General features: G+C 51.6%; 1 long non-coding RNA gene across 1 annotated transcript; it reads right to left on the bottom strand.

Moving 5' to 3' along the window:
• Positions 1-200: 200 nt before the first annotated feature.
• LOC135819506 (uncharacterized) lies at positions 201-15481 on the bottom strand. The gene is made up of 3 exons (XR_010553930.1): positions 14885-15481; positions 522-633; positions 201-300 (listed from the first exon to the last, which is right to left on the bottom strand). It is a non-coding gene; the product is annotated as an uncharacterized LOC135819506 (long non-coding RNA).
• Between the last annotated feature and the right edge of the window lie 1137 nt (positions 15482-16618).

Here is a 16618-nt window from a genome sequence, read left to right as displayed (position 1 = left end):
TTTCCCTTGCCTGTATTTCACCTGATGAGAAGGCTTGAAAGTATACTTGTGAAGACAAAAACTTTCAAGATGTTTGTAATGAGCCTGAAGTATATCCTTCCAGGCTCGCCTTTTTGGGGCTGTGAGGGCATCAACTTGTAATAATATTTTTGAACAGTACATCTAAGAGCCATATCAAACATACCTTTTTAAACAGAAGTCTGTGGTATCGACCGTGAAATACGAGGCCTGTGAAGACCACCGTCTGAAAATGGACAGCTTCCGTGCGAATTCTACCTCTCTCCTTGGTCGCTCAGTTCTCTGTAACACAACAAAATATACAGGGAGACAACAGAATAAACAGGTTGACAACAGAATGGATAGGGAGACAACAGAAAGGACAGGGACACAACAAAGACAGTCCCCCCCCCCCCCCCCCCCGCCTATATCAACCCTCCACCCCCCCCCCCCCCTATCACCATTGAAAATTTACCCAATGATTCTTTCAAGACGGTATAATCTTAGGGATATATCAAACATACCTTGTTGAACAGGAGTATGTGATATCGATCGTGAACTTCGATGCTTGTGAAGACCACGCTCCAAAAACTGATAGCTGTCCAGCGAATTCTACCTCTCGCCTTGGCCCCTTCTCTGTAAGATTGCGGAATTAACAGGAAGATACAGAATGAACAGGGACACAACAGAATAAACAAAGACACAACAGAATGGACAGGGAGACAACAGAATGAATAGAGCGGCAGCAACAACAGATTGATGACAATGCTATCACCGCAGTACAAGAACCAAAAGCAACCCAATCCCTAAATGTGAAGAAAAGTGTAGTGCGACTTCGGCGATAGTTGGGGAACTGTGTGTTGCTCCCTAGATGAGAGCTCGTGGCTTTCCTGCGCTGGAAATGGAGCGTCTCTGTAAGTTTGTATCCCTGGTGATGTGTGTGCCTGGAGAGCAGTATATAAGTGGTGCTCTTCAGGCACAATCTTCCTCAGCCTACTCAAGCTCAATTGATGAGGGGTGAATTCCCCGAAACACTGTGTATTGAGCAGGGAGTGGTGCTTCCTTGCAGGTTTGCCGAGTGGACAGTTCGATGGACTTCTCGTGTGCTCTGGATGGCAGTCGAGAGTCAGTCAAGTGAGAATTCAAATCAGCAGGAAAACCGCGAGCTCCCATGTAGGGTGCAACACACACTTCCCCAATCCCTAAAATTGATTATATTTTAGAGTACAATCTTTCCACCGTGATGGTAGATGTTGTTGGTACGACCAAGTCACCCCACAGATCTCCACTAGTAACTTGCTCAGTTTAGACCAAGACATGAATAACCTTGGGTAGTAGTAAACCTAGGTGCTGTTGTGCACATGTCTGTACTGTTCCCCGGCCCTCAGTTACCTCAGCCTGCTCATGACTACTGAGTACTGTGTGTTGTGTCTTGTTGATGTCCCTATTCATCACTGCTGCATGCATTCATTGCTAGTGCCATGCATAGTTCTTTGCCCCACTGTGGCGGGAAGGTCGTCTCGTGCAGCCGCAATGATCAGCTGCGCTATGGAGGTTCAGTTCCGGCAAACATGCGTGTGGATTTGCATTTTGCTGCTTGATTTTGATGTATTTGTAGGCAGTGCAAGGAAAGAGCTTGCTGGTGCAGTTGTTAGGTTCTTTGTCTTTGGCTGTTTCTGTTACTGCCAGGTAGTAGCTAGCCTTTTTGAAGCATTGCAATCAGTTTGCAATGGATACAGTCTTCTCCTAGTGATAATATTCTATAAACCTCAGACTCTGTGTTGTGAGTGAGAATACCGGCGCAAACATTGGTCCTTCGAGCCGGATCGCGAATGGCGGAGGAACAAAGAACGAGTGCTCGTTCAACCAAGGGATTTGCTCCCAGGCGACTGGGGTTTGAGGACGAAGAGAGTGCGACCAGTCCAAGAACTAGCTTCAGCAGGCAGACACCGTCGCTCGCATCAAGCCGCACGTCAGGAAGTGCGCCATCAGTGATGGAAGCAAGGTGCGCCCTGCTAGAAGCGAGAAAGAGGGTCGCAGAGGCGGAGGCTGACCTGGCCAGCTTGAATCTCGAGAGGGCGTCCAGACGCTCTGGCACCCCGAAGTCTTCATCGCCCGCGATGAGAGAGGAAGTGTTCGAGGAAGAGCGACGATCTGAAATGCAAGCGCCCACAGCTGCAAATGGCAGCGATGAGGTGAGCGTGTTGTACCCTGCTAAATCCGTACAGTCAGGGCAAACTAGTGACCCGGACTTGATAGACCTGAGTGCAGATAGTGTCTGCGACCCACGTACAGTCAAGTCCCGTTCTACAAGCGGTAGGACAGTAGAGCGACTTCAAGGAGTTGGCAAAAACTCAGTTTTAGTGTCAGACTCAGTAAGTACCGGTACACAGCGCACGGAGCAGGTAGAGCAAGGTACTAGTGCCTCTTCACACATTCCGTACAGCATGGCAGAACGCGCAGATGCCACACCGCTAGCTCTAGCGCCATTACCGCTCCAAACACTGCAGGGTAGTCCTGAACCTGTGAATCTCCCTGAGCAGTCAGCTGTAACCGCACACAATGCACAGTCACAGGCCAACAAAGACGCACTCAGTCACGCACACCGGATGATTGATTGCCTGCAGCAAAGTTTACAACAGTCCGCTGACGAAAGTCATGAGAAGGATCTTGTCGTGCAACACCTTCAGTCTGAATTGCGGCGAACACGTCGCGAGCTAGACCTCCACAAGAGCACAGCTCAAGCTGAGAACAGCGACCTGTATGATTGCAACACCGAACTGCGGGCTGAACTCGACGAGATGAAGCGCGTATCGGAGCAGCGCAAGGTAGAGTTCGAGGCGATGGCCTGCCAGAGACAGCGGTCACGCGAAGAACTCCAGGAGATCGAGGAGCAGGCTGCGCGTGCGGAGGGTGACAAGGATCACCTACGTGAGCTCCTGAGTCAAGCCAGGCAATCTGCGGAGCAGCAGCAAAGGAAAGCTGACCAGTGGCGCCAGCTGTTCTTAGAGGAATGCGCAGCGCGAGGTAGCCCTGCAGACCGGGCAGTCGAACAGAGACGTGATACCGTGACTGACACGAGTAGTCCTGGTAACGATGCTCGATTCCACGCTGTCCACGAGTACGAGCCTCGACCTGCAGAACTCAGGGGAGCGAGGTCTGTGGACAAGTCATCGTCATACCACCGCCGGACTCCAGCTGAGTACCACCAACCCGTCCCGAAAGATACTGAGGATGTGGAGTCCCTTGGCGACAAGGCTGAGCCGACACAACACCTGCCGCCCGCAGCACGCGCTAGGGACCAACCAATCTCAGATGAAGAGCACACCCCGGCCCAGGCCGCTCAGACTTCAGTGGTGACAGCTGTCAGTCAGCTTGCGGAAGCCTTGGCCGGACACCTGACGACAGCCACGCAGAGACATGGCTCCCAAGATACTGGCAGCGACTTTCACAAGATAGTCGCCCGACAGTCCACCGCAAAGGACCTCCCAGAGTTTAACGGCGACCCGGCGTCCTGGCCGATGTTCCGCCATATGTTCTCGTCATCGACGAGTGAATGCAAATTCTCCAATGCGGAGAATATGGCCAGGCTACAGAAAGCCCTCAAAGGGAAGGTTAAGGACACCGTCAAAGCCATGCTCGTCGTACCTGATAACGTCGATCGTGTCATGCAGACTCTGGAAATGCGGTTCGGGCAGCCAGAGCAGGTGATACAGACCATAATTGACGGCGTCAAGAAACTGAAGCCAGCTGGAGAAGAGGAATTCGAGGCCCTCATCGACACGGCAAATGCGGTCGGCAACCTCGTCGCAACAATGCAGCTCATGAACGATACCGGACATCTCACAAATCCCACCCTGCGGCAGGAAGTGATCATGAAACTTCCCAACAGCCTGAAGCGGCAATGGGGGGAGTTCGTCCATACCCAACAGACCGGAGTGACCCTGGCAACACTCTCCGAATGGCTATCACAACGAGCGGACGCTATCAGCCACGTCAGAAGACTCACCGCCACTGACAGAGCTGAAAAGCCGCCAATCGGCAAGCGACCAGGCGGCCTCCGTGGGAACACCTTCACCGCACGAGAAGAACAATGTGGTTTCTGCAAGAACGCCGGGCACTCCGCTGCCAACTGCAACACCTTGAAGAAGGCCCTAGTCAAGGACAGGTGGAAGTGGATCAAGAATGAGAACCGCTGCTTCGTCTGTTTTGGCTGTGGACACCAAGTCAGGGACTGCCCGAAGAAAGCACGGTGCGGACGTGACGGGTGCGAAAGGCTACACCACCGACTCCTCCATCTGCCGCAACCGAGCACGCAGGAGAGGACGGGGACCAGCCAGCGCCGTGCAACGCAACTCGACGACCTACCAGTGGGAGGGTGATGCTGCGCACAGTACCCATCAACGTCACAGGCACGAAGGGGACGGTACACACGTTCGCTCTGCTCGACGAAGCATCTACAGTCACGTTGCTTGACGCTAGCCTAGCCACGGAGATCGGCGCCAAGGGGACGCACTGCCCGCTGACACTGACCTGGACGGACGACACCAGCCAGACTGACAACAACTCCAGGAAGGTGGAGGTTTCGGTGTTCGGAAGCGGGCAGGAGTTCTACCTGAGCGATGTACGAACCGTTACACTGGATCTACCCAAGCAAGACCTCGACGTCAACAGCACCTGCCAGCACTGGAAACACCTCCGAGACGCTGATCTGACAGTGGAGGATATGCAGAAGCCCAGAATGCTCATCGGGCAGGACAATTGTGACCTGATCATGCCCCGAGAGTGGGTCGAGGGACCGCCCGGATCGCCGGTAGCCACGCGGTGCAAGCTAGGCTGGGCAATCCACGGCAGAGTCGATGACCTCAGCACCGAAAACGCCCACAGCAGCCTGTCAGCGCAAATCAAAGATGGCTGCTTCGATGACGACCTACATCTGCTCGTCAAGTCTTTCTTCACCACAGACTCATTTGGTGTCAAGGTCACCAGCACTAAGATCCGGTCCCGACAGGAAGCGCGAGCTGAGGGGATCATGGAATCGACCACCAGACGAGTCGGAGACCGCTGGGACACCGGACTCCTGTGGAGAGAAAGTGGCATACTCCTACCAGAGGGCAAGCCCATGGCCCTCCGGCGGCTGTTCTCCATCGAGCGAAAGATGGACAGGGATCAAGTAATCGCTGACGCGTACTGCAGTAAGATCGAACAGTACCTGGCTGCCGGTTATGCCTTCAAGCTGACACCAGAAGAGAAGACAGCATTCCACGAGCGCAAGTGGTACCAGCCGCACTTTGTGAAGCTGCGACTAGTCTTCGACGCGGCAGCCTCAAGCAACGGCATGAGCCTAAACGACGCCCTGGTTCCGGGTCCGGATCTGCTGAATTCTCTCACCGGCGTTCTATTCAAGTTCAGGGAGCACCGTATTGCCTTCGGCGGCGATATACAGCAGATGTTCCACCAGGTACAGATTCGGGAAGAAGATCAACCATCCCAACGCTTCCTTTGGCGAGGCATGAAACGTGACAGAGAGCCGGACGCGTACCAAATGAAGGCGATGACGTTCGGAGCGGTATGCTCGCCTGCCTCGGCCCAGTTCGTGATGCGGAGGAATGCTGAGGAGTTCAGGGACAACCACGAAGAAGCTGTCTACGCAATCAACCGCAAGCACTACATGGACGACTACTTCGATTCAACGCCAACAGTGGAGACAGCTGTCGCCAGAGCGCTTCAAGTCGTCAAGATCCACAAAGCCGGCGGGTTCACCATTCGTAGCTGGGTAAGCAACTCGTCAGAGGTCCTAGCAAGCGTGCCACCCGAGCTCAGGTCCGACAGCGCTCTCACGATCGACAGCGGTGAAGCGGACACCCCGACCGAGAAGACCCTTGGCCTCAAATGGATGCTGCGGGAGGACATCTTCAGCTTCAAGCTAAGTGCACGACTGGTGACACAAGAAGCAGAAGTGACGCAGCCGACAAAGCGACATGTGCTACGCATGTGCATGTCAGTATTTGATCCGCTTGGCTACCTGGCGTTTCACACGGTATCGGCAAAGGTACCTCTCCAGCAGATATGGCGCACCAGAGTCAGCTGGAACCAGCCGCTACCGGATGACCTCGTGACACGCTGGAAAGTGTGGTGGCAAATGCTACTCACGCGGAGCGAGCTGTCTGTGCCACGCCCCTACATTGAAGATATGACCAAGAGAGCCCAAGTTCAACTACACGTCTTTGGAGACGCCAGCGAGTCGGCCTTTGCGGCTGCAGCCTACCTCAGAGTCACCTTCGCCGACGGGAGTGGCCAGGTCGCTTTCGTGCTGGGAAAAGGAGGAGGTGGCTGCATGAATACCTGCCGACGTTGACGAGAAGGACGAAGTGGAATCAGCGACAGCAGAAAGAAGTCAAGGTCAATGACATAGTCGTGATTGCCGACAGAGACCTACCCAGAGGCAGCTGGCCGAAAGGTACCATTACGGCCGTCTATCCCGGCACCGATGGACATGTCAGAGTGGCCGACGTCAAGACAGCGTCCAGGACATACCGCAGGCCGGTGTCAAAGATCTGTGTGCTGGACGTTCTGAATAAGGGTGACGCTTGAAAACGTCACCGGGGGGAGGATGTTGGTACGACCAAGTCACCCCACAGATCTCCACTAGTAACTTGCTCAGTTTAGACCAAGACATGAATAACCTTGGGTAGTAGTAAACCTAGGTGCTGTTGTGCACATGTCTGTACTGTTCCCCGGCCCTCAGTTACCTCAGCCTGCTCATGACTACTGAGTACTGTGTGTTGTGTCTTGTTGATGTCCCTATTCATCACTGCTGCATGCATTCATTGCTAGTGCCATGCATAGTTCTTTGCCCCACTGTGGCGGGAAGGTCGTCTCGTGCAGCCGCAATGATCAGCTGCGCTATGGAGGTTCAGTTCCGGCAAACATGCGTGTGGATTTGCATTTTGCTGCTTGATTTTGATGTATTTGTAGGCAGTGCAAGGAAAGAGCTTGCTGGTGCAGTTGTTAGGTTCTTTGTCTTTGGCTGTTTCTGTTACTGCCAGGTAGTAGCTAGCCTTTTTGAAGTATTGCAATCAGTTTGCAATGGATACAGTCTTCTCCTAGTGATAATATTCTATAAACCTCAGACTCTGTGTTGTGAGTGAGAATACCGGCGCAAACAGATGAAGTATACCCAAAAATCAAACTTTCACCAGTTTTAATATTCGGGGTGCTGAGTCGAACGGCCTTGGTCCGAGGAACCTGAGTCACTCTCTTCCTTCTTTATTCCCAATCGAACTCGTGCACTTCCACCAATACTGGTTGACTGCGCCCTACTAGATGGGGACTTGTAAGCAGAATGTCAGTAAAATGCACCGTTTCGCTCTTATAAAAGCATGGATGACCGCGATTGGTCCATATGTTGTAGTATTTTGGATGCTGAGTCGACTGGTTTTTGTCCGAAGAGGCTGCGATGGAGCGTTCGGCCCGTATTCTGAATCGAACAAGGGTAAATAAGCCGTCATGCGTACACCAGTCACCTGGTCACCGTGCCTGCAGGCTACATCTTTTACAGCGTTCCTGTCACTCGAGTTGAACCTTGGTGTGAAAGTTGTAGCCTGCAGGCACGCTGACCAGGCGACTGGTGTACGCATGAGCGCGTGACCGCTTACTCACCCGTGTTCGATTGGAAATAAGGCCTGACCGCTGCATCGCAGCCTTTTCGGACCAAAACCAGTCGACTCAGGGTCCGAAAGACTACAACATATGGGCCGATCGCGATCATCCGTGCTTTTACAAGAGCGAAATGGCGCTTTTAGGGACATTTTGCATACAAATCCCCATCTAGTAGGGCGCAGTCACTAGGCACCGGCGGATTATGCTCGCGAAATCATGGAATTATGCTTTCATGGATTCTCGCATTATGCTCGCGAAATCCTCATATTATTCTTTGGCACGCAGTGATACATACTCACTTTGTTGTACTTATGGAGCGTCAAAGTTCGGAAAATTGTGCCTTTTCGTACTTGCAAGTGGCCATTAGCACAACAAAATACATGAATATCCCCATACCAAGATGACCATGCATGCTAGAGATCAACATGGAAAGAGAAAACATGACTTCTTCTATTCATTAGTTGATTTCTTTTGTAAAAAGATTTTTTCATTGCCAAATTAGTTTGAGTTACCTTTGAAAATTATCATGTTCAACTGTCTTCGTAATCGTCATACTCGTCCAACCGATGTCACCCTCACCCTGCGACAAATCAGCTCATCTCTCCCGTTGCTCCACCTCTCCTTCCACCATGACCGAACATCAACTAAACCTCATTTTTTTAATTTATATGAGAACAATAACCATAGCTTGCACAGTCGATGGTCTTGATCCAGCGCGTTTCTCTGCACACCTTTTCGGAAAAGTTTCGAAGTAGTTCGTGAAAATGAAGAAAGTTGCGATTTCTTGCAAAACAACGGAAAGTAAGTTGCGAAAAAAGTGGCCAGCATCTTTGGAAAAGGGCTACTAGTAGCGGGATTCACAGAAGCTTTTTTGTGATGCGACACGCGATGCGACGCGATCTGCGACGGATGCGTGCGATGCGAACTCGCGAAATACCATTCACAGAAGAATTCAGTGATGCGACAAAGTCTTGCCGATTTGGCTATGTCACCATGATATTCGCGCGGTTTGATACAACTTGTACAAATTTATAGGCAACTCTTGAACCTTTGTACAACTTTGCTGTAGAAAAGGTCAAAATCGTACGCCAAATCGCTTTTCGCATCGCATCGCAAAAGTTGAGCCAAGCCAAGTTTGGCTACGTCACCATGATATTCGCGCGGTTTGATACAACTTGTACAAGTTTACAGGCAACTCTTGAACCTTTGAACTACATTGCTGTAGAAAAGGTCAAAATCGTACGCCAAATCGCTTGTCGCATCACAAACGTTGAGCCAAGCTCTAATTCTGCGATGGCCCAGTTGCGCCAGTTGCGTGGGTAGCGAGATGGCTACGATTTGTGGATTTCCCGGTTTCGCACCCGTCGCATCGCGTGTAGGTCACCTAAAGTCATCTAGCGGGAATATCCCCCTGCGGGGTCGCGGCCCGTGGCATGCTGGTTAACTACGGTTTGCGCAACGCAAACCAACATTTTCAACACAACCATCGCTTGTTTTTGTCTGCACAGTGGTTTTCAGCAATGTACCCATGGGCTTATCCGTGGGATTCTACGGTAGTCAAATTTACGAAGATTATTGACAACAATCAAACTGTGTAGTTCTTATCAGCAAACATTCGGCAGGAGAGCCGTCTGATGCAGAGTCTCTGCTCAGTGCTCACGGGTGAGCCACCTGTTCAGCCCCACAGTGTGATATTGTCAAGCCTGACCCGTGACGTCATCCGCCGGGCCGCCCTGCACACCCACGGCGTGGCTGGGCCATCGGGCAAGGACGCTGATGGATGGCGGCGCATGTGCACCGCGTTCTCCGAAGCGTCGGATGAGCTGTGTGACTCGCTTGCGACATGCGCTCGTCGAATTGCTACCACATACGTCAACCCAGCGACACTGGAGGCGTTCGTCGCATGCAGACTAATAGCCCTTGACAAGTCGCCGGGTGTTCGACCTATTGGTGTCGGCGAAGTGGCCTGGCGCATTGTCGGCAAAGCCATCCTCACTGTTACCGGGAGAGATTGATTGATTGATTTTATTTGGATTCGCGAGACCAAACGAGCAGGAGTGCTCAATAACAGGGTAGCGAATGGTTGAGTTGTGCTATGTGACAATGTAGTGTGTGCGTGGGGTGGTAGTGGTGGGGGGGGGGGGGGGGAAGCTGCGGAGACCCAATACAATGTAAGGGGATGGGAGGAGAGAAGGCCAGCGGAGAGTCAAATTCAGAAGAGGGAGGAGAGAATACCTGAAGTACACGGTTACTGTGCGAATTCAAATAAACCAAACAAACTGCAAAAAAAGTACACAGCTCACGAGAATAAAGAGGACTGGAGCACAGAATTGAACTGCTGAAGTACACAGCTGACGAGAATAAAGACAGGAGCACAGAAATGAACGGGAGGCAGTCTACGAAGTGGTGGTACCATCGGTGCATGCACCACGGTACATTATCATATCGGCTTTGCAAAGTTCGTGGGTACTTAATACCATGGTATGACCAACTGTGTAGCAGTCTACAACGTGTAGGGAATGGCAGCTCGGCGGAATGCTGGGATGTTGCCCATTGCTCGCACTAGGCCTGGGCGGATAATGTTAGTTATTTGGCGGGAAAATGCTATTGGCAATGCCAGAAAAACTGTATCATAATGCTACTTATAATGCTGCTGTTCCTCTGTAATGCCAGCAATTCACCAGCAGTAAGTATGGGAAATGGCTTGGTTTGGGCAGTATTGTGCACGTTTCGTAGTTCTACGTAGACGGCATGGAAAATACTAGATAATCATGATCATAATGCTAATTGTATGCTGCTATTGCTCAATACAATCCCTTGCAGCTAGCTGTCCAGCGAGGAAAGTCTCGAGTGGAGGCCTCTCGATCTGCTCGCTCATTCGCCTGGCATTCAGTAGCACTTCATCGCCAAGGACTTCAATGCAAAACAGTTTTCACACTGCGCTTCAAGCCTTTTTCCTGGTGAACTTGCTGCGAACGTATGAGCCCTGCTGCGCGTGTTCCCTTTATGTGATGCCCAGAAACAGCTAGTATCTCCGTACTTCGATTGGCTGGATCGATGTCGTCCAGGTTCTCTTCACTATCGCCATCACGACTCTAACTGGAGACGATTTCTTCACCATTTTCCCCAAGCAGCAGCTAGCGCAGAAATTTCGCCATCCCTGAGTGTAGGAGATGGAATCCGTTCGATCAGCTCAAAACTCTTCGTTGTGACTAGAGGTGTAGCAGGGAATATTCTACTGGAAGCCCTTTGATTTCCCTGACCGCTGAAACCCTTCCTGCCATGACTGCTGCTTCTTCAAGCAAGCGAGGTTCTCTTTGGTTCCACTTCACTGCACTCGAGCGTCCACGCGACACAACCTTTTTACAAAACATCATTTTTCTCAAAAAAATGATTTTCACCCTAACTAAGCCTGGTTTTCGCAGAAGTAAGGCCATTTGAGTATAATGCCACTTTTGTGGAAATGTGGTGTTATAATGCTAGCATAATGCTCGTTGCAAATCGCACACTATAATGCTACTTATAATGCTAGCATTATCCGCCCAGGCCTAGCTCGCACCGTGTCAGGTATATGGTTCCATAACAGGCAACCGCGAGATGCCGGTCGGCATTGGCCTGCTCGGCTTCTGGCTATTGGTTGTTGCAGGCCCAGACTGCGCTGAAGGCGAGTTGCTCCGCAGTTGCGAACAAACAGTGCCTGCAGAGCAGGAGAGATATCCAAGATGCAGCGGGCACCCTTCAACTGTGTGCCGGTCAGGGGCGCGGCATTGAAGCTGCCATCCATGCGATGAAAGATGTCTAACGTGAGGAGGATGCGGATGCCATATTGCTCGCCGACGCTTCGAACGCCTTCAACCGGCTTAACCGTGGAGCCTGCTTACGGAACATCCGTCACCTCTGTCCCTCTATTGCGCCAGCTGTAATCAATACCTACCGCCAACCATCCCGCCTATTCGTTGATGGAGAGTGCTTGCTATCGTGCGAGGGTACCACCCAGGGTGACCCTCTGGCCATGCCCGTATACGCGCTTGGAGTCCTCCCGCTCATCAAGAAAGTTGCAGTGCCTGGTGCGAAACAGGGCTGGTATGTGGACGATGCTGCAGCCGGTGGATAGCTAACGCCTGTTCGCCAATGGTGGGACAATCTTGTCAGCCACAGTCCTGGGTATGGCCACCACTGCAGCGCCCAGAAGTCACTCCTCCTGTTCAAGCCCTCCAGGTACGCAGCTGCTATCGAGACGTTTGAGGGGACCGGTGTGCAGGTCACGTGTGATGGATGCCGCCACCTTGGTGCACCTTTGGGTACGGATGAGTTTATAGAACAATTTGTCCAATCCAAGGTCGCTACCTGGTGTGAGGAAGTTGCGCAGCTCACGACCATCGCTGCATCGCAGCTACAGGCTGCCTACTCCACTGTTGTAAAATAATGTGTTGTTTTCCTGTTTAATGGCATTCCCCAAACTGTCTCGTCTAGTCGCGTGCATGTGTGATATGAGCATGCGCGATTTTGTAGTCGAGAGTCCTTAGTCCTTTTGTCAGTCTTCTTGTTCGTCTCTGTCAGAGTAGTCTACCTTTCCGTAATGTCCAAATATATTATGTAAAACAAACCAGTCTTGTCCTTTGTGTCCTGCGTCCCGGGGAACGGAATGGCTGAGATTCCGCAACAAGGTGGTGCCGAAACCCGGGACGCAGAGGATGAGGTAGTTTGTAGCGAGTCTGTTCGTCGTCGTCGTCAACAACAAAGTAAAACTATAAAGTATGCGTGGGAATGGAGGAGGTCAGGAGAGGAGCTGGTGGGAGCGCAAGACGGTGGAAGAGGAGGCAGAGCAGGTGGTTGGAACGGCAGAAGCTGGGGACTGGATCTTGGAAGGCAGGTACCGCATGGAGCGTGTGGCCGTGGCTCGCCAGAGGCCAGTGGATGAGTCTGGCATCACCGACTGTGTGTCGTCCTTTGTTGTTCGTCTTGTTGTTGTCTTGCTCGCTGTGTTGTCTGATGGTGTTTCTCTCGCTGTTCAGTTTGTTGCTGTGTTGTTGAGTTTGGTTGTCGGTATGTTGCTCTTCTCGTCGTTCTGTTGTACATTAATTTGCGTTGTAGATTTATTTTGCGCTGCTGCGCGCATGTTGTTATTTGTTGGAGCTTTGGCTCTCGTGTTTCGGTTGGCCTTGTGTGCCTGAGTTTAGAGCGCCGGCTCTTGTGTTTTTTGGTTTGGTCCTGTGGTGCGGCTTGGTTGAGAGCGTCGGCTCTTGTGTCTTGGTTTGGCCCTGTGTCGTGGCCCAGTTTTGTTGTGCTACAATGTAAGCTGTTGGTTGGTTTTGGTTTTTCGGTTTTGCTGTGGTTCCTTTTGCTGTTGTGCATGTGGAACGTGGTGTCGATTTATTATTTTGTGGAATGTCATCAAGGGGGCAGGTGTTGTAAAATGATGTGTTATTTTCCTGTTTGATGGCAGTTGTACTACATTTGTAGAAGATCTACTTGTCCACTGCGCCTAGCGCCTAGGCACTGTCTCGTCTAGTCGCGTGCATGTGTGATATGAGCATGCGCGATTTTGTAGTCGAGAGTCCTTAGTCCTTTTGTCAGTCTTCTTGTTCTTCTCTGTCAGGGTAGTCTACCTTTCCGTAATGTCCAATTATAATTATGTAAAACAAACCAGTCTTGTCCTTTGTGTCCTGCGTCCCGGGGAACGGAATGGCTGAGATTCCGCAACACCACCTTCACACAGGGCTTGCGAAACAAGTGGCCCTTCCTCTGCCGGACCTCCTCCGTCCTGCCGTCCCTGCTTGAACCGATGGAACACGCAATCAGCGGTCGGCTCATCCCGGCCATCACGGGTCAGGCTCCACCTGGGACAACTGTTCGCTCCCTACTCTCTCTGCCTTGCCGGCTTTGGGGACTGGGTATGGCAGACCCTTGTTCAGTGGCTGAACAGTACACCTCAACCATAAGGATCACGGCTAGCCTCGTGTCTCGCCTACTGGAGCAGGAGTCGTCTCTTGGCGACTCTCTGACTCAGCTCCGGATGGTCAAGGCGACGGTTCGTGCCCAGAAGCGGAGCGCGTCCAAGTCCATGGCTGACGCCCTTCGCTCGGATCACCGGGAGCTGGCCCCTGTTCTCGACCTGGCCTCAGAAAAGGGTGCATCCAGCTGGCTGACCTGCCGCCCCCTCAGCCGCCATGGTTTCCCCCTCACCAAGGGAGATTTCCGGGATGGCCTGTGTCTCCGCTACGGCTGGACACCTCCTCGACTCCCAAGCCTCTGCATGTGCAGTAAGCCGCTGAATGTGAGTCACGCCCTGTCGTGCCCGTTTGGTGGCTTCCCGACGCTACGACATAACGAGGTGAGGGACATCACCGCCAGAGCTCTAAGGCAGGTCGCTGATAATGTGACGGTGGAACCCCACCTCAAGCCCGTCACCAGAGAGGCCTTCCGCCATCGCACAGCTGGCACGGAGGAGCAAGCTCGGCTGGACGTTGCAGCTAGTGGTGTGTGGGGTGGCCGATTCGAGCTCATCTTTATTGTTGTACGGGTGTTCAACCCTTTTGCGTCTTCGAATCGCGCCACCTCCGTCGCTGCCAGCTACAGACGCCATGAACAGGAAAAGCGCCGGAAGTACGAAGAACGAGTACGCGAAGTTGAGCATGCCTCCTTCGTGCCCGTTGTGCTTTCTGCCTCTGGTGGCTATGTCAAGCATGCCAATGCTCTTTTCACGCGGATCGCCTCTCTCCTGGCTGAGAAGAGCAAGGAGCCACACGCGCAGATTATCTCCTTGCTGCGCTGCTGCCTAGGGTTTGCCCTGGTGCGTTGTGGTGCTATGTGCCTGCGTGGCTCAAGGAGCATGTTTGCTCCTGCCGTGCCTGAGTCCCCTGCTGTGCTAGTGGCGGCGGAGGCACGCATCCAGTGAACCTGCAGTGATCCTACTGAGTGACAGACTCCGTATAATCATTACTGTATCTGATGATTTGTTTTATGTAATTGTGTTGATTCTCCACAAATGTGTTATTTTGACCGTACAAGAGGCTCAAGGCTTGTCCCTAAAAAACAACAAAAAAACAATGTGTAGCTACATTGTACATGTAATAATTTCTCCCAAAATTATAAACTGGCCTGGTGTTAGCCCTCGGGGACTACGGCCCTCCGGGCTAACCTGGTGGGCACTAAAAAGTGCATAAGGCCCTCCCTACTGTGCACTAACCTATAATTATGGACAAACAGCATAGCCGCGACTTACTGGTCTGTGCTTATTTAGCGTTGTGACTTCGAGGGCGGGTGTTGGCTTTGCTCCACCACCAGACCTCACGAAGTATGCGTGTCGCCTTCACTTACTCTCCTCGCCCGTCACACCAGTTCAACAGGTATTGTAGGCTAAATCCACGTCCACGTCGAAGAGTTGTCTCACCTGACAACTGATCAGAAGTGGATGATGACTGGATTATGGACTATCCGAGTGTGGCTAGGCCGCGGTTTCTTGCCGGGCCTGAGCTAAGTCCCTGTCCAACTCTTTATCAGGACCTTCCAGAACCGAGACACGAATGGCTAGCCAGCGCGTGAGCTAGCACGCTGGCTTAAATTTATAGGCCCCAAAGGTCTTTGGCGAAGGAAAGCAAATCGGCTCAACACAACCGTCTTCATGCAGCAAATGCAAACGCTGTCCAGTAGTGTTCCGACTTCTATCGGAACTATTCTCTGCAAGTGAATTCGAAGTGTTTCGCTTCACTCCAACGGTCCCATCCAAGATAGGCTACAAAACGAAAACCAGAGCCAAGGACAACTGATCTTATACTGTAATCAGTCTTGGACAGCTTTACAGTTAAAAACTGACAAAATTATCTGTTGCGGATTCGGCTCGTGCTCACTCAACTGCATGCTAGCTTGCTGTTACAGTTGTACTACATTTGTAGAAGATCTACTTGTCCACTGTGCCTAGCGCCTGGCCATGGTAGTATTCACATGCGGCACAGCGTTGGTCAACTGCATCGTAGTTTTTTCATTCCCGTAGCTATGCAAAAGACGTTACCGGGTACTTCAGTAGCGTCTGGCGCTAGCCAGCGTCCACACACCGCGTTTGTTTGTTTGTGCCATCGGCATGCCTGGCGCTATCCCGTACCTGTCTCGAACCGTACCATCAAAGACAGCTGGCCACAAACATGTCTCAAACAGCTGGCCACAACAGGCGAAGCGCCATGCCATGGCGCCAGCACCCCAAATCAAGACTTTTATATTTTCCGTGGCGGGAAATCGAGCTTTTCCAGGTATCTACAGCCTGTAGAAATAATTCAACGCTGAGAATTTCCAACTATTGTTCGGCTTTGGTCCTCTGCAACCGACCTATCCTTTGAAGGAGAATGGTGAAACCAGTTGGTTGCTCTTCAGTAGTTCTTTCTCTATCGTATTATTTTTATATGTCGACACATGCCGCGAGCGAGGAGGTAGACACTTCTCAACACTTGAGTGACTTGAATTTGGCCATGATGACCGAATGTCATTGGACCATGGAGTCGAGTAGAGGGCTCAGGCTCAATCGGCACAACGGGTACGTATAGGGTAAGGGTAGGGCTAATGATAATTATAATATCAAGTTGTTGTTTGCTGTGCACAACCTTGGGGCGGAATTTGGCACGAAATTCTCGCCTCGCCAACTGTTGAGTATACCATGCAATACGTAGGTTTAAACTCATTTTACAGTGCTATCACGGTTGCAACCCTCTTTCAAATGGTGACATAGCCAACAACCACATAATCTATATCAAATCTTGCCCCTTATTTTCTGAAGCAGTCGAGGTGTTCTAAGTGTGAAGGATAGAAATGGTACCAGTCCTAATCATTGGAAAATGCAAATCACGGTCTACTACCGTCAAATCGTAGTACCATGCAGCCTGGTAGTGCATTTGGAGCAGGAAAGTGAATGGTAGCACTGCGGTGGTGAACACATGAGCTGATGAACATGAACCATCGTCGTCTTGTT

Source organism: Sycon ciliatum, chromosome 6 (assembly GCF_964019385.1).
Source record: "Sycon ciliatum chromosome 6, ocSycCili1.1, whole genome shotgun sequence".
NCBI lineage: Eukaryota > Metazoa > Porifera > Calcarea > Leucosolenida > Sycettidae > Sycon > Sycon ciliatum.
The sequence above is the reverse complement of the archived record's forward strand: the minus strand, read 5'-3'. Positions and strand labels throughout refer to the sequence as shown.